The sequence below is a fragment of the Opisthocomus hoazin genome, chromosome 9 (genome assembly GCF_030867145.1).
Source record: "Opisthocomus hoazin isolate bOpiHoa1 chromosome 9, bOpiHoa1.hap1, whole genome shotgun sequence".
Lineage (NCBI taxonomy): Eukaryota > Metazoa > Chordata > Aves > Opisthocomiformes > Opisthocomidae > Opisthocomus > Opisthocomus hoazin.
The window spans coordinates 33,049,584-33,069,044 of record NC_134422.1 but is presented as its reverse complement, the minus strand read 5'-3'; the positions used below and the strand labels follow the sequence as shown (position 1 = coordinate 33,069,044).

At 40.6% G+C, this 19,461-nt stretch overlaps 1 protein-coding gene across 10 annotated transcripts in view; it reads left to right on the top strand.

Annotated features, from left to right (window-relative positions):
- Nucleotides 1–19,461, top strand: part of ERBB4 (erb-b2 receptor tyrosine kinase 4) — a 687,907-nt gene that overhangs the window by 538,953 nt on the left and 129,493 nt on the right. The window lies entirely within an intron of this gene.

Genomic DNA, 19,461 nt, shown 5'->3' with positions numbered 1-19,461 from the left:
TTTTGTGAATGTTCTGTGTTCAGAGAGGCTGTGCACTGAGTTTTCAGCTCCATGTCAAGATCAAGCCTCATTTACACTGTGAATGTGTATGCCCTATTTAGTGACAAGTTTTTGATAAATCATAGAAATTTGCACTTTTTTGTAAATCCCTCTTGTGAACTTGAAAATTACGTAGGACTTTTAAGTCTTGAAGATCTGTTCAGTGTATAGACTTAATTTGGTTAGCATTAATGAGACTGTAAACCACAAGGAGAATGTACTCATGTTATATAGTATTTTCTTTCATCCAGAAATGAACAGAAATGTATAGTTATGGATTTAGCTATTGCAGAAAAATTATCACATGTGAATTCTTAGGCAATTGAATAAAGGCTGTGTAGATGAAAGTATTTCCTGTGCTTTTTACAGAGCACTGCAGATTTATGTTGATAACATTCAATAATCATGACATACAAATTAAAAAAAAAAATTAAGAAGAGGCCGTTTTGGCTCTCTTCAAAGGGAATGAATTGCACTAAAGGGATAAAGAGGATTAAATGTTTGCTTAATGGACATAATTATGGTCAAGAGTATTGTTAATGGTAGACCTCCAGAAAATGGAGAGCTGGGATTCAGCGCCCTTTTGAAGTGAACACGCAGGGAGTGCGAGTGCACTGTAATGCGACCTGCACTTCATGTCTGATGCTGGCAGTCAGTGATGTAGATTCCAGCCTCAAGATGAGGGAATTGGTGTCACTGTGTGAAAGTTAGGGGAACTGAGCAACTTGCACAAGCTGAGGATCTGACCCCTTATCTGATAGAGAAATAATAGTAATATCTCCTTCTCTGATATTGATTAACCTTGAAGTGCTCTACAGAGTAAACATAAGGTCCTTGTTAAAAGACAAAGTTACTCGGCTGAGGTTTCATAGCTAGCTTGATCAACTGATGTAATTTACTGGACCACATTTCCCTCCAGTGTATGCACTGTAATTTCTGATGGCTCAGAAATCATGAAGGTTTTTTGGAAACTCTAGAGATTTTAGCTATGTAAGGTACAGTCACACTAGGAAAGGTTTCTATTTAAATGAAGTTTCTCATGAGTCTCTAACCCAGTGGTAACACAGTGAGAGAAAAGTGAAGGTTATATTTAGTCCTAGAGGTTAATGATAACCTAAAGGTTATTTTTAATCACAATAAAAAAAGAAATGAACTTCATCATTAGTTGATATAAGTGACAATAAGGAGGAATAAGAAGTTTTGTATCAATGCTGAATTTTAGGTGTGTGCAGCGGTCTGTAACATCCTTTGCTGTACTGCATTGATGAAGAAGATTTAATATGATTCTTTTGAAATAATTGCTCATGCAATTGTACAGATGTTTTTGCCATCCTCGCCTCCTAACCCAGTTATTTATTTCCTGAAACAAGCCACATTTTCAAACAGAATGACCTAAGCATTCTTTATGTTTTTAATGTGACCATTACTCTCTGTCTTAGAAAGGACATAGTTTTAAACTTTCTAAGATTTTAAGCTATTAAGAGGAGATAACTTAAATATCTTTCATTGAAGAGTAAGTTATAATAGAAAAATGTGTTTTACTCATTCTCACTTCAAGGCTTTGGTCAGTATAACTATCCTGATAAAACTGGAGACTGTTTACTGATGTTACTTTATGAGGAAAAATTAAATGTACATGTGAAAGCAAAATGCATCAGTTGTGACTTCAGTAGAAAAGAGTATTATGAACAGTTGTTGGTTAAAAGCAGTTGGTATCAGATTTTTTAAAGGTATATATGTGGCTAAGTGTTATTATGAACAGAGTGAGGGTTAACTCTTAAGTAAGTGACCTGTTGGTTATGAATGGGAAGAGGTGATTAGTGGGAAGGAGGTGTCATATAAGTCACACCTTTGACTTTCATTTTTTTGTACTTGTCAAGTACAAGTGTGCTTTTGCCAGCAATTACTTCTTATTCGATTGTATATGTCCTTGTACTTGCAAGTAAAACTTAGCATTCCTTTTAGAGAGGCTCTGGAAAATGTAAAGCCGCTTATAAACAGTGGTTTGTGTACAGAGAGAGTGCTTGGGACCCTTCAGTGTCTACAGAAATAGCTGGTATAGATGTCAGTGGCATCATCCATAGGCTCTGGTTAAAAATTATAGTGTTCACAGAATGTAAGTCTAAAAGTGCTCTGCGAGCTCCTGAAATTCTGCTAAATGTTATGCCAAAAGAGTAAAGAACAACAATTTGGCTACTGGGCTGTCATTTCAGCACCTTGAACACCCAGTAATGGATCTGTAATGACTATAATGATATAATGCATGATAGCACCTACTGTGGCCAGACACCTCCCACCCTCCTCCCATCAGGGGACGATGAATTGGCCATCATGAGAAAGTACATCCCCTGTTACGAATTTTTCTTCGGGGAGTTGCAGCAGAGTCTGTTTACTGGGCTTTCTCCACACATTCCCAGCTAGCTCTTTTTCTTTGACTCTCCTCCCTGCTTGCTTACATAGTTTTTGTCACTGCAGTAGTCCATGTCTGTTACAACAGTGCAAGCTGAAGTCTACTAAGTAACCCATACCACCTTCTCCAGGACAGAAGCAGAATGTACATGTGGACTTCCATGGATTTGTTTTCAATGTACAGAAATTGTTGCTGCTGTTTTGTAAAATGTAGGTTTACCTTTTTCCACATATTTCTGAGTACGTATTATTTCTGTAACAATTTCACAGTCTAAAGAATTTCCCCTCAGGTGTTGAAATGGTTAGATGCTTAATTTGTGGGGCGTAGTTTCTCCTCCTTGGTTGGCTGGTCACACTTCATTGTCCCCAGAAGGGTGCTGGAATTTGAATTCAGAGTGCAGGTGTTCTTGCTACTGGTCTGCCTGCAAGCGCATCTGGGAGAGGAATCGTCGGCAGGCACAGCGGGTAGCAGGAGGGAAGGATATCTATCCTGCTCCTCAGACTAAGGCTCGTAACAGAATATATGAGGGTCCTGAGTTTGAGGGAGGGAAGAGAGGCTTGTTGTGAGGAAAAAAGGCAAATACGCAACTAAAAGGCTATTTGATAGTAGAACAGGAACTTATAATTTCACTTGTGAAAACAATTTCCCCTCCTCTGTCTCAAATTGTTTGACTGTTATGATTGTCTGATAAGTGGCCATTGACCTGATCAGATGGTTTAACATCAGACTGGATGCTTGAATGATAATGTAACACATTCCAAAGTCATCCTGCAGTTGGAAAGCATAGCAAGCTATCTTTGAGGCTAAAAAAAATACATCTTTAAATTAACTTGTCATGGGAAAACAGGCAATTGATGAGGGCCTTTGCTCTGTAGCCCTCTAAGCTTGCTGTTTCCAGGAAGTAATCCTGTGAGCTGTGATTCTGTCCAGGATTTTGATCCACTTGCAAATTTAATCTGTCCTCTCTGAACTTAAATGCTCCATTATCTGTTAGAAAATAATTAGAAGCTGCAAGCACAAGTCTGCATACACTGGGACTTGGGAGTCCCTGAGCTCATTGAGATGAAGACAGTTTGACTGATGGTGGTCAGCTGATATTGGGTCAGAAGCTAATAATAGAAGGCAGTGCTGCTTAGCTAGGTGAGAAAGTTAACTTGGGAAAAATTAAACTGAAGGGTTTGGGGTTTATGGTTGGAAGTAAATTTCCCATTCTCATTTGTTTCTTGGTAAGAGAGCTTCAGAAGCAGTTGGTTTCTTTTATGGTTTTATAATTAAGATCTAGGGGGCTGCTTCGCTTCACCTGGACTTACTGTAGTCCCTGCTGTCTCCAGGAGCAGTGTTCAGTGTGCAGGAGAGCATTTGTCAAGCGAAGTGTAAAGGTAATAAGTGACAATGACCTCCACCAGGCATGCAGCAAACAAATTAAAGCTGTGTATAGGGGGCTGATACCCACATCTTTTATTTATGTCTGGCCTAATTAACTGAATTAATAAAGCAGTCAGTTGTCTTGTGCTGCAAAAAGAAAGAGAAATGACATTTCCTAAATTGTAAGCCTGTCTTATAATTTTGACAAGTCCTCAAGATGTAGTGAACTTACCTTTGGTTCAGAGGTTTCAAGAGGGAATAAAATCATGTAGCTAACTAGCAAAAGATAATTTTACCTCTTGTTCAGCTGAAAACTCGCTGAGATCTGGGTAGGCCTAGATGCTTTCTTCAGGTACGTCTAGATGTCACTGTGGAAGGTACACTGTAGATACAGCTAGCGAGTCAGGTGGGGAAGGTGAGAGAAGACTTACCTTTCCTTGGTTTCCACCATTGGCATTAGACATAGGAAGGCTTTAAGCTGAAGATTTTTGATTCCTTCCATGGCCCACAGCAGCTTCCACAGAGCCCTCAGGGCTCCCTGTGGACACACTCTGGGATGTACAGTTTCTCAGTTGACACAGATGCATTTACACTGTGTCTCCTTGTAAGATCCTGCCTTATGCGACTATGTAGGTGACTGGAGAAATATTTTTGTCTGTCCCTTGAATTATTTTAAATTTTATTTTAAATTTATTTTATAATTTTATTTTATTTTAAATTTAATTTTTTTAAATTCCTTGTATACAACTCATGCTACCTAGCCACATGTTTGACCCAAGCCATCAACAGTCCATGAAAGCTTCTGAGAGTCTGAAGAAACATTACTACAAACGATAGTTGGATAGTACATCCAGGCACCCCACAGTCATTCCACTGACCACATGGCTGCTTGGGAAATACAACAAAGTTAATCTTGAACCTCAATTTAAAGGGCAGCTTTAGGATCTAATGAAATCCTTTATGGCAGCAGTGAGACATTTTTTCTTATCCTCATCTGCTGTCTTTTATGTAAACATCCTCCTTTCCAACTGGCATAAAGTGTCTGTGTAAGAGGAGCTCGTAATGAACAGCAGTGTTGCTGCACTGCCTGGCAGTGTGCTTCAGCTGCAATTCAAACAGATTTTCACTCCATCATGTTAAGTTGCTGGAGGTGGGGGTATGGGGTGGCCTAACTCATCTGACTGTAGACTCCCTTTTGTGCAGTCTCCCCTCTTCCTCCCACTTATGCGCACTGTAAGTATAGCCACTTAGGAGGGGGAACTGTTTGCCTGTCAGTTCCAGGCACAGAAGCTCACTGTGATTGCAATTACAGTTCCAGCTTGTCTAGGGATGCCGGAAATCAAGCTGTCCTTGAGAACTGTGCATAGCATGCACAAGACCCGAGAGTGATCAGCCTCTGCAGAAGCTGGAAATTTGATCACTGCTGAAGGTTAACTGCTTTTAGTGACTGAAGATTAACTGTTTCAAAATCACATTTCTGTTATTTCCATCTTAAGTAATAATTTTCTCTATAAATGTTTTCTTACTGCAGTAATTTTTCCTTCAGTAGTTTCCAAGTGTAACGTGTGTATGTGCAGGGGGGTGTGAATTTTCCATATGCAAGAGCATGTGGCTGTACAGAGAAAGGATGAAGTACAAGCACAGACAGACAAGCCAGGCTGTTTGGAAACAATTCTGCTGGCATAACATTTTAGCTAGAAAATACAGTGAGGGAAAAAGAGTTTACCTGCTACTGGTGATGGGGGAAATTTGAGCCCTGTTGAAACCAATGGGATCTGTGAACTTGCCAGTGAGTTCAACAGGGCCAAGACTTCACCTCTGGAGTCATCTTTCCAAGAAGTATGCCACAGGTTTAAGGGAGAATCACATGCTTTAGCGAGTGACTGACATTACGAGTTATTCCTAAGTGAGTTAGGAAGTATATTCAGATTTCTTTTCGTTTTTTTGTTGACGGCAATGGCAGAATTCCTTATTTAAAGTTTGTATTGCATTATGGCTTGGAAATCCTGCATAAGGTTGGATAGATCTGTAAGTGGGGAGAAGATCGTGAAGAAGTGCTAGTTAATTCACTGGGAAATATAGCTGTGGATTATTTGAAACTGTTAAAAATTCTAATCAAATTCAAGAAGTCGTTTTGGCTGTAAAAAGTGTGTGTGTGAAGGAAACATTTTGAACTGATGTCTTTTATTATGATTTCTTTATAAAGGTATGAGGTACACTAGTAACATGGTTGGTACTTGTTGCTTTGGAGTGTACGTTTGAGCTTGGTTACTGAATCATGAAGTCAGTTATTTGCTTAGCTGTATGTGTTGTTGTTATAAAGGTCAGAATCCCATAGTTGTCACTGTTTTATCAGGACACAGTAGGAGAGAGCTTTTTTGAAAAAATATTTAGAAATCGAACTGGCAAAGGATGGGAATATTAAAAAAAAGAAAAAAGCCAGCAAAGTGGTGCCATGAGTGTCAAAACTAGTACACAATAGTTTAATTAGGAGATTTAATCAGAAGCTCTCGGGATTTGTATTTCCATGATGAGTTTTCTGTTGCTTACAGTACCATGGGTCTCTAGTTCTTGGCATTGTGCTGTACATTGCCACCCTGTACTACATGTTAGATCTGGACCTGAGACAGAATGCTCCCTTCCAGCTTCATACTTTCCCAGGACTTACGTACTTTCTAACTGCATGTGGGCTTTTAGGAGAGCAATCTTAGGCTCTTCCATAAAAATTTCTGCTGGGTGCTGTAAGGCTATGAATTCTGGGGACTTACCTCCCAGCGTGATAGTGCCTGCAGGTGCTGGTATCTTCATCTGCACAACCGGTGGATGATGTGATTTAAGGCAAAGGGGAAGATGGTATCTGTGTAGGAACAGATCTTGCTGGAGCGGTAGGCTACAGCTGATAGTCTTGTGATTACACAGATGAGAAACAACTTTCTGTAAACATCAGCAGAGTGACAGGGAACAATGGAATTTTTTGCAGGGTCTTTCTGACATTCAGATGCAAAGTGCAGAAATAAAACTGACAAAACTTGGTAAAATGGAAGGTAAGATATTGAATAATGCTTGATATGTTATGAGAAGACGCTGACACAGACAGACAGTTTTAAAGCAGACTTTAGCACCGAGAACTGGGCAACTAGTGCTGACTTACCTCTAGAAGAAACTGAAAGCCTGTATTTAAGAAACATCCTTTTGCTTTGCATTTTTCCTTTGTGCCTCCAGCTCACATTAGCAATATAAAATAGGCACATGTTAATGTTTAAGTTCCTGAACTGCAATGCATATGCCAGACTGTTGCCACACTGATAAAAAAATGCAGATTTTAATGGAACATCTGTTAATAAAAAATAGGTACTGTTTCCACAGGCTTAACTGTAATGCATCCCAAACAAACCATCGCTAGTTCAAGGTTAACAGTGAATCTAATGATGTTTGAGGGAAAGACTGAAGAAGAAATGCCTTGATATTTAAGTCACAGGAGCTGGCTGTAAAACTGTACGTATATGCTGGCTAATCATTTTTGAAGTACACTTGTCCGTGATTTAGTTCAGTGCCAGATGGGTAGGCTATTACGTCTCAGGTTTTTCATGAAACCAGGCTGATGTGTCTGTGTGTGACCTCCAGCACATGCTGCAACTCACAGATCAGCAACAGTGCAGAAAGCGAGCAAGGGCAAAGGGCCCTGGACGATCAATGCATTATATTTGTCATACTTGGATTTATGCTGCTAAAGTGCCAAGTCATCTTAAAGTTAAGGGAGAACAAGGGTTTTTGTACTGTAGTGAGAAAAAAAATCCAAGACTGTTTTACACATACAAATACTCACATTGTGTCCATTTTTAATAGAAATTAAAGGGTACAGAAGCATAGACTTATAGGAGCTGAACTTGAATTATCACTGTCGAAATATATTTTATCTCCAAGTCTTCTAAGAAAATATACTTTGGAATACTTCTCCCTTAGTGCTTTGTTGCAGATAACCCTTCAAAAGTTAAATTTTTAACATGGGTCAGTGCTAATCTAGATGCCTCTGATACATCAGCAACTGTCATAGACTTACAAGAAGGAAATAATTAATATCTGTTCATATTAGTATTCTACACATTATTTACAAGCGGTACTCAGCTGTCCCTATCGCTGCTTGTCACATAGCTGTGATGGAACAAATAAGACAGGGAAATCTGGTACATGACTGGCTTGCTGATAATCTTTGTAATATTCTGCCAATACCTTTTAGACTTCAGTGCAATAACTAGGGTAAACAGAGATAGAGCTGAGGTCACAGTGTGGCTGGCAGTCCACGGAGCAGTAATTGCTGGTTTGAAGTGCTTGATCCTTCAATACTGAAACTGTAGTTCAAAAAATAAAAGATTTTGCAGAGCAGTGTTTTCTGTATTAACTTTGGTGTTGCTTCTTGTTGTAGTATATGGCATCTCTTGGACCTATTAAGATCAGAAAACCTTTGTACTGTGAACACATGCTGAGCTTCTCCCTGCCCTGAAAGGCTCTCAGACAAGAGAGACACAACAGATAATGGATAGAGGAAGTATTATTATACCCATTTGTAGATGGGACTCTGTGAATTGCAACACGGATCTCATAACCTCTAAGCAAATTATTTAATGTGTTTTTATTAATTTTATTGTAATTACTTTCTGGTTTTAAATTGGCTTGGAACATTTACTTAGAAAAGCACATTCTGTATAAGGCTTGTTTTCAGACAAAGCTGTTTTATCTAATTACCCACTGAGAATGTGTCTAAAATGTTCTTTTCAATCATCTCTTGCTATCAGTTAGTGCTTGCCCTCAAGTCAGGTATTGTGAAGAAGCTGGATTATGCTTGATATAAGGTGAATAGTGTATTAGCAACAGAAGGGATATAGGTGTTCTTACTGCTTAGTTACTTAGAAGGTGATTACAGCTGTATCCTGAACTTTTCTGCGTTATATAGAATATCAAGGTTTTAAGTGTGTAGACAAATATGCATTGTACAAAACAGAATTAAGTCAATTTCATATAGACCTGAGCCTGTTGTTAATGCTTTACATGACAAATGATATAAAAATGTTTAAGAAAATACAGTTACATAGGTTTTTGAGCTATGTTGACAGATTGCAGCTGTGTAGCATTTGCTCAATACTAGCTTCAAAGGCATTCATAGACTGACTTGCACAGGAAAATCCTGTGATGCGGAGCAATATTAATGCAATGGTAGGAAATGGCTGAGGTACACTCAAACAACCGTTCATCGGATGGAAATGTGTAACAGGGACTACCTAAGGGCAGTTCCCCAGCCTTTGATACTCAGTGGAGGTAATGTCAGTGGATAGGCAACCCCCAGGTCGAATCTATCTGGAAATGTTCTCTGGTGATGAAGATGCTTTTTCTGGCTAGGCAGTACACCCTTAGATGGAGTTCAGTGGGATTATTTGTATATGTGTATAAAAGCAGAATTTAGCTTTTTGTATATTTTCTGAAGCCAAGCAAATTGTTTTTCTAAAAATGAAGTATTGTTGGTTTAGATCAGTGTCTTGAGTCACCTGCTAAAACTACAAGTCCTCTGAGAAGTTATTTTAGTAGTGAAAGTGTTTGGAAAGAAATGGTGTTTGAAATGGGGAAAGAAAGTGACTTTCTTTGGTGAAATGTTTTCTTGGCAAAATATTGAAAAAAGTAATTCTTGATAAAATATATTAACTTGCTGGAACTAAAAGGATTTGTGCTGAACCTTTTCAGTTAGAGATAAATTCCAGTGAATTCCTCAGCTAGAAAGATGTTTTGGAAATATGTTAGTGATTGAAATACCTTTGTTGTCATGTTCTGAAGAAACTCTGGTGGATTTCTGTTTCGAAGTCATTGGTCATTTCAAAAGTCAGAGTATGTTTATTAGATAGGAATGTGGTCAAATCCAGATAGAAATATTGAAGATTTCCCCATGTGATTGAGTTGCAGACAGCAGGGAGAAGGGGTGGGAGCAGACAGCAGGGAGAAGGGGTGGGAGGACTGGGGAATTTTTTCTTTAGTTAAGGATGGGAAACGTTTTCCAGTGCTAGGTCTTTTCTGAGGATCTGAATGCTGTGTCCTGTCTGATTTTAAGCAGAGCAGGGAGATGCTTCTCTTTCCTCTGTGACTAATCTTTTCTGTCAGGGGAGAGCTCAATTTATGTTCTTGATAATGCTGTCATTCAAATAAGAACAGAGATCTGAGTGAAACTCTAGACAAGTGAAGGTTATTGATGTTGAAGTTTATGTGACGGCTTGGCAAGCTCTCAAAGTGTCCTAGAGTTCCAGAAAGTGTCTTAAACCACGTTGTGTCACCATAGAAATGTTTCTAGCTCAACTAAAACTTGTAGATCAGCCTTCTGGTCTGCCGTTGAGTTGGTGCGGACAAAGTGAGTGGCGCTCAGTGTTCCATGTGGACATAAAAAGTGCCACATGGAGAGAGCATTTTCTTATCATGTAATACCTTTTTTCTTATCATGTAATACCTTTACGTAGCCCAGTCCTAAAAGACCTGTTAACGTACAGAGATATCTGTCTCACTCCCCTGCCTGTATAAATGACACAAAATTCCAAGTCACTTTCAAATTCATATTGGCCTGCCCATAGCTGATGACTGGTACCTGTTTTCTCCTTTTCTACATAGTCACAGCACAATCTAAACATGCCATCTACTTCCGAAATGTCCTCTCAAGGAGCACTCCTGTAAGGCCTCCAGTGGTGTTCAACAGCTTGCTGTGGCTCTGACATTTCACTGGCACAGAAGTCTGCTGAAGATCACCAAAGAACTGGCAGTTTGGTGTTGTTTTGAGCTTCACAGTGTGCCTCTCGGAGGCACAGCATATTCTTTGATCACAGTAAAATGACATACCATGGCTGTGTAGGTCTTTAAAAACAATTTTTTAAAAGTGAAAATGTAAATGAGTGCAACAAGGAATAGATAGGCTGGATTAATTATATGTAACTCTACTTCTGTTTAGTAGAAGTCATCCCAAATAGGTAATGGTGTTGTTTCGAAAGACTGGGAGTGTAGCATACCTTTTTCTGCTTGTTACGAAATGTCAACCCCTCGACTACTGATCTTGGCAGTAAGATGCAAAATAGGTGCTAGCTGTCGAAACTCTGCAGTGTGGATGGGGCTTTATAATTAGGGTGCAAATCGACCGTGCTTGAGATCTGAAAGCAAGCTTGCTCTTTGTATGGCATAGCCATAGAGCTGCTGTGAATATGTCTCTAGCACTAACTTTGGTACAGCAGTAGTGCCTTGGAGTTCCAGGTTTTCTGTTTGTGCTTCCTTTGCCTGAAATTTCCTTGGCAGTGTCACTTAGAGAGCCTTTTTCACTTTCTTTCCTAGCCAGCTGAAAGGTACAGCTGGATGTTGAAAAGCAGATTCACCCCAGTCAGCCTTGTCACAGTTTGCTGTGGGAAATGCTAGGAAAAGAGGTTTGGGGTTTGACTTGTAGAGTCGTTTTAGTTGAATAGTCCTTTGGAAATTCTGGACCTGTGATACTAGGCCATCATACTAGCATAGTTAAATGTTCTTGGGATTGTGGTGGTTCAAGAAAGAGGTGAATGTACAACATAAATTATTATTTTGTCCTGTTCATACCACTCTCAAATTCTTTATAAAATAGGCATTCCCTCCTGCAGTACTGCATGTTTAAGTGGCATTTGCCCATCACTTTATCTTCTTGCCTTCTATGCTTCAGTGAGATCTTGGCTTTATGAGAGAGTCTACACAGCCACAAATACAAACTAATGCATACAGTTGTATTTATTGATTTAACCAAGGCTTTTTTATTGGTAGCAGACAGTTGGCCGCTCATTCATGCAGGTTTGTTCTTGGAGTTGTTTAGCTCACCCTGACAGAATTCTGGACCTGAATATGGCCACACATTGAAGATCAGGCATAGTATTTGATGTGGGGGTTATTGCAGATGTCAAGATTTTATCAACATGAAAAAAAAGAATCATTATTATTGTATTATATTATTTTATATATATGTATGTATTACCCTGACAGTAGGACATGCTCAAATGTTCTGGAAGTTTAGGGAGGGATGTGAAACCTTATGATTGCAGCGTAAGACAAGCTGCTAGTCTCAAGGTTTATAAGACACACCACTGCCCCAAAAAATATATCTATAGACAGGCCAAAGGTGTGAGCTACCTTTGTTTTCCTTTGCATTGACTTCCTAAATTCTGGCCACTTTTCAGAGCTGGGTTACTGGACTGGGCAGGCATCATCCCATGGTTGGCTGTGGAAGGGGGCGGAGGAGCTGTCCCAACTTGCAGCCAAGTTCCCTCACAGCTGCTTGCTCGCCCCCCACACCCAGCAGGGCTGGGGAGAAAATGGGAGGAACAGGAGAGAAAACTCCTGGTTCAAAATAAGGATAGGGAAATTGCTCACCAATTACTGTCACAAGCAAAACAGACTTGACTTGGTGAATTTAACTTATTTATTGCCAATTAAAAAAAATATGTAATAGCTGATTCAGTACTGGGAAGCAAAAAACCCCCATCCACATTAAAGCATTTGTAGAAAAAACCCACCTTTCCTCCCCCTTTCCCTGACCCAGTTCCAGTCACTTTTTTTCCCAGCTGTTGGCTATCTGCGGCAGCATGGGCTGTCTGGAGCCAGCTGTGTCCCCAGCCTCTTCTCACAGGGGCCTCCCCTGCAACACCCCTGCTACCACTGCCCTGCCATTCACACCCAGCGCACCTGATATCAGCTGTTCTGGGAGTGTATTAAGCTGGACGATATCTGCCCAGCAGTGAGGGTAAGCACCACATCGCTGGACACAGAAGGACTTGTCCAGAATCAAGGTTCTGCCATGGTGGGTGCAGGGCAGGGCAGAGCCCAGCCTCGCAGCAGTTGGGAGAGGCAATGCAGCGCTCAGCAGACGGGAAGTATATGAATTTGGTGGTGGCAGTGATTTTCTTTCAAGCATTTTTTTAAAGAGGTTTTTAGTTAAAATTTCATCTTTGGAAGAAGATTAGGTCAATGGGATGGTAAAATAAAGAATACGTAGAGAAGAAAAGAGTGAGGAAAAGCTGTAGAAACTCAGGAGAAAATAGCAGGCGGAGTAATGTTGAAAGGAAGAAAGTACTGTAACACAGGAGATGTCTGGCAGCTTTTGAAGACTTTATGGTTCATTCATGTCCACTTGGTCCAAAATAAAAAAAATCTAACAGTGAACCAAAGAGTTCAATGAAATCTTTTTTGTTTAAATATCATCATCCCTTTGCAGTACTTGAGACCTGAGTGTGATTCTCTTGGGCGGCTGAATACAAATGAGGGAAACATGAAGATGAGTCTACTTTGAATTCTCCATTGTGAGAGATGAAATACCTGGATTATGAGCAAAATGTATCTTTGATTAAAACAACTCTTAATGTTGATAGTACACTTGATGAAATTAGGTTTCAATCTGATGCTATCCCTTTAAATTGATTCTGAAGGAGGAAGGAGATTTGAGTGTGGGATTATAAAGTCAAGCTTTTCAGTGATACCAGAAAATTTCAAAAAAATGCCCTAAGACTCTTCAGAATGGAGTGAGAACTTGGTAATTTTTTTTTCTCTATCACTCATTCTTGAGACCTTGCCATCACTCACCTTAAATCAAAAATCAAAGCAATAACTCCCTCCTTCTGAAAGAAAACTGCAGCTAAGGTTGAAAATGTTTGTAAGCTGGTCAGTAGTGAGGTCTGTTTACCCTCCTATTCAAATAATGCTGAAATGATTGGTTTTTTAGACTGTATTTTTAAAATGTCAAACATTTTTGCTAGTTGCATCAAAATAGTAAGAAACAAATCACTTTTGACAGACAGTTGTGAAATAATGATGCGTGTCACAAACTGTAAGTAAAACTTTAGTCAGAATGATATTTCTACAAAGAGGTGTGCACACTGTTAAACCACTTACACCCGATCTGCAAGGTGGGACGGCCAGTCTGAAACCCACTATTACTTCTCTTGATGACTTGCAATGGAAGCATTTCTGGTTGCTTAGGTCCTGAACTCTTGGCCATTTATGCATAAAAGTGAACTGAAAATGGTCTAGACTTTGCTTTCTCATCACCAGAATCAATGTTTTCAGTCAAGATTCACAGAAAGGCTGGTGGAAGTTGTCCCCTTACTGAATATTTGACAGAAAATCTTCCCTTGGCTTGTACGCTAGCAGTCTGTTCCTTTAAACATGAGATTCCTTCTCAGCTGTCTAACACAGACTCAGATGAATTGGGAGGCTTAATTGGTACAAAGTCAGCAGGGAGAAATAAGAAGCATATGGTGTGTGGGTTCTATAAGATGCATCTCCTACACTTGCAAACATTTAAGCGCGTGTCTAGCTCTAAGCACTTGAGCTGTGTTGGAGTCAGCATAGTTGCCCATGCCCTGCAGAACAGGGAACACAGTACTGCTTGCCTTTTTTTTAAATTTATTTGATGTTGCTCCAAAATATGTAGTAAGCTAGATTTCCTACTGTAAGTGTGTGAAGGTATCTATTCCTGCATGAATAGGACCTACTGCTTCTCTAAGGTGAGCATGGAATATTTGACCTAGCAGTCTGTAAGCATCATCTTTGAGAGGGAGAGCTTTCAAATCCCTGAATTGTGCTATTTTCAAGTAAGTGTTTGAGGGAAAGTGGGGCATCTCTCTCTTGCATTTGAATTGCATGGGGCAATTGTGTGTATTTGAATTTAGTGTCAACAACGCAGGCTGTGCCTCTGCAGTGTTGAGCCAGTAAGACTACATACCCTCTCTGCTGTGTGCAAGTACTGTGACAAGCGGAGTCTCAGAGGGTATGCCTGCTCTGAGAAGTGCAGCACACCACCTCTAGAAAACAGTGTGCGCCCATTCAGCAGTGCCCCAGCTGTGAACCAGCTCTGCTCCTGGACAGTGGAGAGCACGTTACTCTGGTGGTGTACTATGCCTTGCTCATCACCAGGCTGCAGCCTGGATCCAGGGTGGGACGTTGACCTGAAGCCAGCTTCTCCCGATGGTACTAGCTTGGTCAGAGCCAAGTGAGTGGTACTTGCCTGATGCTGTTTCCATCACATTTGTGCATGATGGACCACAGCGTGTGGTCCCTGCTGTGGAATTTTATTTTCTCTTCTCTTTCATTCTTAGTTTTTATCCCAGAAAGTTTTGGGTGTAGTGGCACACCTGGCAGCTGGATTTCCAGAATTTTCTGAAGGAATAAGTTAATCTCACCATTTAATGGTGCAGCATACTTGTACTCCAGTCTAAGTATACTGTGATTCCACTTACTACCCAACAGACCTCTGGTCAGGCTCCTGATTGGAAACTGAACTCAAAAAAGCTCAAATGTCTTGCATCTAAAAGAGATAAAGTCCAAAACCACCCATTTGAAGCCTGTAGTCTATTTGATCATAGGAATTTGTTCTGGCTCTGAGGAAGCGCATGTTAACAAGACTCATACTGTTATCTTCTCTGTTTGGTCACATATGGCTTCCTTAACATGGCTTCCCAAGGCAAAACAAGCATAGGGGGAGCTTCAAGGAGACAGTGGCTAGTGCGAAACTCCAGCTAACAGCCGGTTAATAATAACAGGGCTTTGGTTTAGACCCCTAGTTATTTTTTGCTGTGCCAACAAAATCAGTGTTTACCCAAAGTAAAAGCATTGGTCATGTGACTCTGCATATAGGATTTGGACCTGAATGTGCACTTTTAGACTTGTGTGCAACAACCATTGATGAACCTGTACCTACTGTAAGTATTCATCTTGTTTGATGCTTGGAGTATGGATGTGGATGGCTGGAAAGATTTGTTTTTTTAAATACTTTTCTTCATTTGCTCCCGAGTCCTGCTTCTCCAGCGAGAAGTTGAGAGAATTTCTTGTGCACAATGTAGGTGTTGATCACTGTCTCTCAGGAGGGAACAGTCACAGGACACAGGATATGCTACCATTGCAGCATTCAGGAGTTGTTCATTGTATTACACAGCAGTAAAATTGGTTATAGAAGCTGTTGCCTTTTGCCTGCAAGTGCCCTGTTTTGTTTGTGTGCTCCTAATGACTGTCAAATGGTTCCAGCTGTGGCAGTTTATGCTGTTAGTGTCCTCCCTCTGTTTGCTGCTGTCCTGCTGTGGGACTGATAACCTTTGTTGGTCCCTATAGCTGCATCTCTCATTGCATTTTCAGAAATGGCTGAGACATTTCAACAGAAGCCTTCCACAGGCTTCCACTTCTGCCCAAGTGGTGAAAAATTGCAGCCTAGGGGTTGAAAGTATAGCAATGCTGTTAAGCAATTGAAAGCAGCATCTTGCATAGGAAGTGCAGGGGAAATATAACAATGGGTATTATCATATGATAAATGTGGCCATGCATGTCGTTGAGTATGTACGTTGTGCTGTCTCTCAGCTTAAGTAAATGAGCAGACTGCATAGGCTAAGTTGGCTGTAACCTAAGAAATTGGTAAGACCTAGCAGACAAACAAAAGGCATTGAAAATGTGTTGGACTGTAATTGAATCTGCCCTGAAGCAGGTCAGACGTGCATTCCAGACAGGTGTTTGCCCTAGCCATTAGAAACATTGTAAAATTAATGTAAAAAGCAGTGTATTCACTGTAGTATCTCTACTATTACCACAGCACAGCTTGTGCTTGCAAAAAAAATGCACAGCACAGTATGAAGTCAGCTTTTAAATACATTTATTTACTCAACAATGATTAGGACAGGTGGATTGTTCTTTTCTGTCTTCTTTTGTTTTGTTTTGTTTTGTTTGAGGGCATTTTATGGTAAGAACAGTTAGAAGCAGAAGGTTAGGAAACCAAACATTTTTCAGACTTTGTCCCTGCTTACTGAACTCTTTATCTCGTGCATATGCTCATCTGGCTCAACTGGAGCAGTAAAATTTACTCTGGGCTTCCTGAATTGGGGCAGCAGATCTGTGGTACTTCTCTGGAGCAGGGAGCATGTTTCTTCTGCACTGGCTCTGAAGGGATAGCACTTATGTGTGGAGCATTGGAAGGGCATGTTGACTACCAGTAAGTGACCTTCTCCAGGTGCTCTGTGTGGTATGGCCATTGGCACTCAGGAAGCTCGTGTGTTAAAGAACAAGCCTGCAGAAGGAGTATCTTTTCCTCTCTGCCAGATGTTTAAATCTGATATAAAGAGATGATCAATATTGCTTCAAATGCTAATTCTCTTGTTAGGTAAAGTCTTCAGCAACAAAAAGATGAAGTTATCAAGGACTGCATTAGAAGGTGCTGGAGTCCACCACGCAGTACAGGACTCTTAACGACACAGCCTGTTCACATATTTCAGAGCCTCCATAAGCAGCTGAGGAAAGGTCTCTTGACTGATTCGGATGTTCAGATTTCCTTTAGAGCATGGTTTTGAACGTGGCAGGGTGATGGCTTGCTGTCAGCTGTGCTCGGTTCCAGGGGTCTTGGGAGTTGGCTGTATGCCATCTCTAGCATCTCAGCAACAGTCTGGCCAGGGATGCTTGACCATGCACTGAACTGGTGTACTAATTAGTGAGGACGTGTGCTGGAAAAGTATTGCGTCATGGACCACTTTTGGGTGGAGAATAGATATTTGACATGGACATAAGTGTGGCATTATTTTACTGCTAGTGAACATGCACCTTGCTGAGTCCACTGGTTTACAAACTAAATGGTCAGAGAAACAAACCTGGTGTCAAAGGATGCTCTTCAGGGACACTCATGCTGGCTAATATTTATGTTCAGTTGTCAGTTGTAATTGCTAGCACTCACACATTAAAGTAGGAAAGGGGGAAGTTAAATACCATCTTATAAGATGTGCTGTGGGTGTTACTCAGAGCACTGTGGAAACCCTTTCTTCTCACAGTCTTGAGAATTCTTTTCTCTTTCTCATCCTGGAAGGCCAAAATGTAAATCCTCCTTTGGTTGGATTTTGAGCTACTTTTCAGAAACAACAGTCAAAGTAAAGGTGTTTCAAACATGACTGCAGAATACAGATAGATCAGGAAACAGTTTTAGGTAGGATTTTCAAAGCCATCTAAGGAATGAAGGTGACTTAAGTGACCTGTGAGAAGTGAGCGGCTAGTTCCCTTTGTCGTCTCTATTGACAAGTGCTTTTAGACTGGATGTAGCTATGCATTGTATCATTACAGTGATGGCCAGCTCTCATGACTAAATAAGCTCTACATGTCTAAGCATGTCTTGGCAGTCTAATGGCAGGTGCTTTGAGGGCCTTTTTTGGCATCTTGATGTGGGTTAGCAATTGCACCTTCTCAGACCCCTGTTGACATAGCGCTGCTGACAGAAACTGGAGTCATAGGTCTGGTGATGGCTCACTGGGACCTATGAACTCACCCTTCTTCTTGGGTATGCTGTTGTGTTACTAAATGCACATGACAGACAGATCAGTGTAAAGCATTAAAATAACGTTTATGTCATTGTTTAATAGAATTGTTAGATATAGGGTTGTGTATAGAAATCACAGGAGTTGAGCTTAATGTGGCAATAATTCAACCACATTCAAAAGGGCAGAAGAGAGGAATGATTAACATGACGTGATATCTTTATACAAAATAGCATATCTGAGAAGTGTAATACTGAGCTGAACATGGAAGGCTCAATTAAAGTCACTTACTGTTCTCTCTGTGATGAGGTTGGAGGGACACAACAATGGCTCTGTCAAGCTACCTGTGGAATTAGCTGCCTTCTGCATCAAGGTCTTTCTTTGCCAGCCTTCACCTCGGGTATATTAACACTGTAAGCACTGCTGTGAATAGAATATACATACACAGCCTTGGTTTTAAGTAACTCGTTTGAGATCTTGTAGTACCCTAGCCTCACCTGGTCAGGACTCACTGTAGACTGCAAAATACAGCTTACAGGTAAGGGCAAGCTGAGTTGCACAGCTGCTGCCTGTGTCTAAGTTGGCTGGCTTATAGCTGTCCTGTGTATGGCTGCCACGCACTGCTGTGATAATTAATACCAGCGACAGTAGCATAAACAAACTCCAGGAAGAGATTTGGTTTGGCTGGGGAGTTACTCTTGTGATAAGACTTCTTGCTCCTGCAGATACATGAAGGAGGGTGCCTGATGTCCAACAGGAGCCTTTCAAAACTGTCACCACTCCTGTCATTTCTCAGATGTTAGTGTGAGCACATGATGTTACAAAGACTCTGGCTCCTGGGGGAAAGATAAAGTACTGTAACTTATTAATTTCTCTTCCCTCCTCCCCTTTTTTATTTCAACCTTCAAAGCATTTTTTTTTCAGGAGAGAAGGATAAAATGACCTGTGGCTCAGTTCCTGCTTCTGGTGTAGACTTTCTGTGTGACCATGGATAGTAGGCTGTGCTTCTCTATACCTTAGTTTTCTCTCCATTAAATTAGAATAGGCACAATTTTAAAATCGTTCATGTGACTGTGCCAACTGAGTACAGAGACAAGATCTGCAGATGTAAGTAAGGCTACCAGAAGGTGCAGGAAATTGCAGAGGCTGGTTTTGAAAGATGCCAGTGTCAGACAGCCAAGTCTGTGAGTTTAGGTGCCTTACCTGACTAAATGTTTTAGAAAAATTGATTTGGAACCAGGCTGCAGAGTGCCTAAGTGCCATGGAGATTGCAGCTCTGGGGTCTTTCGTGTCCAAACAGATTTTAAAATGGGGACTCGTATTCCTTATTTGCTGAACAGT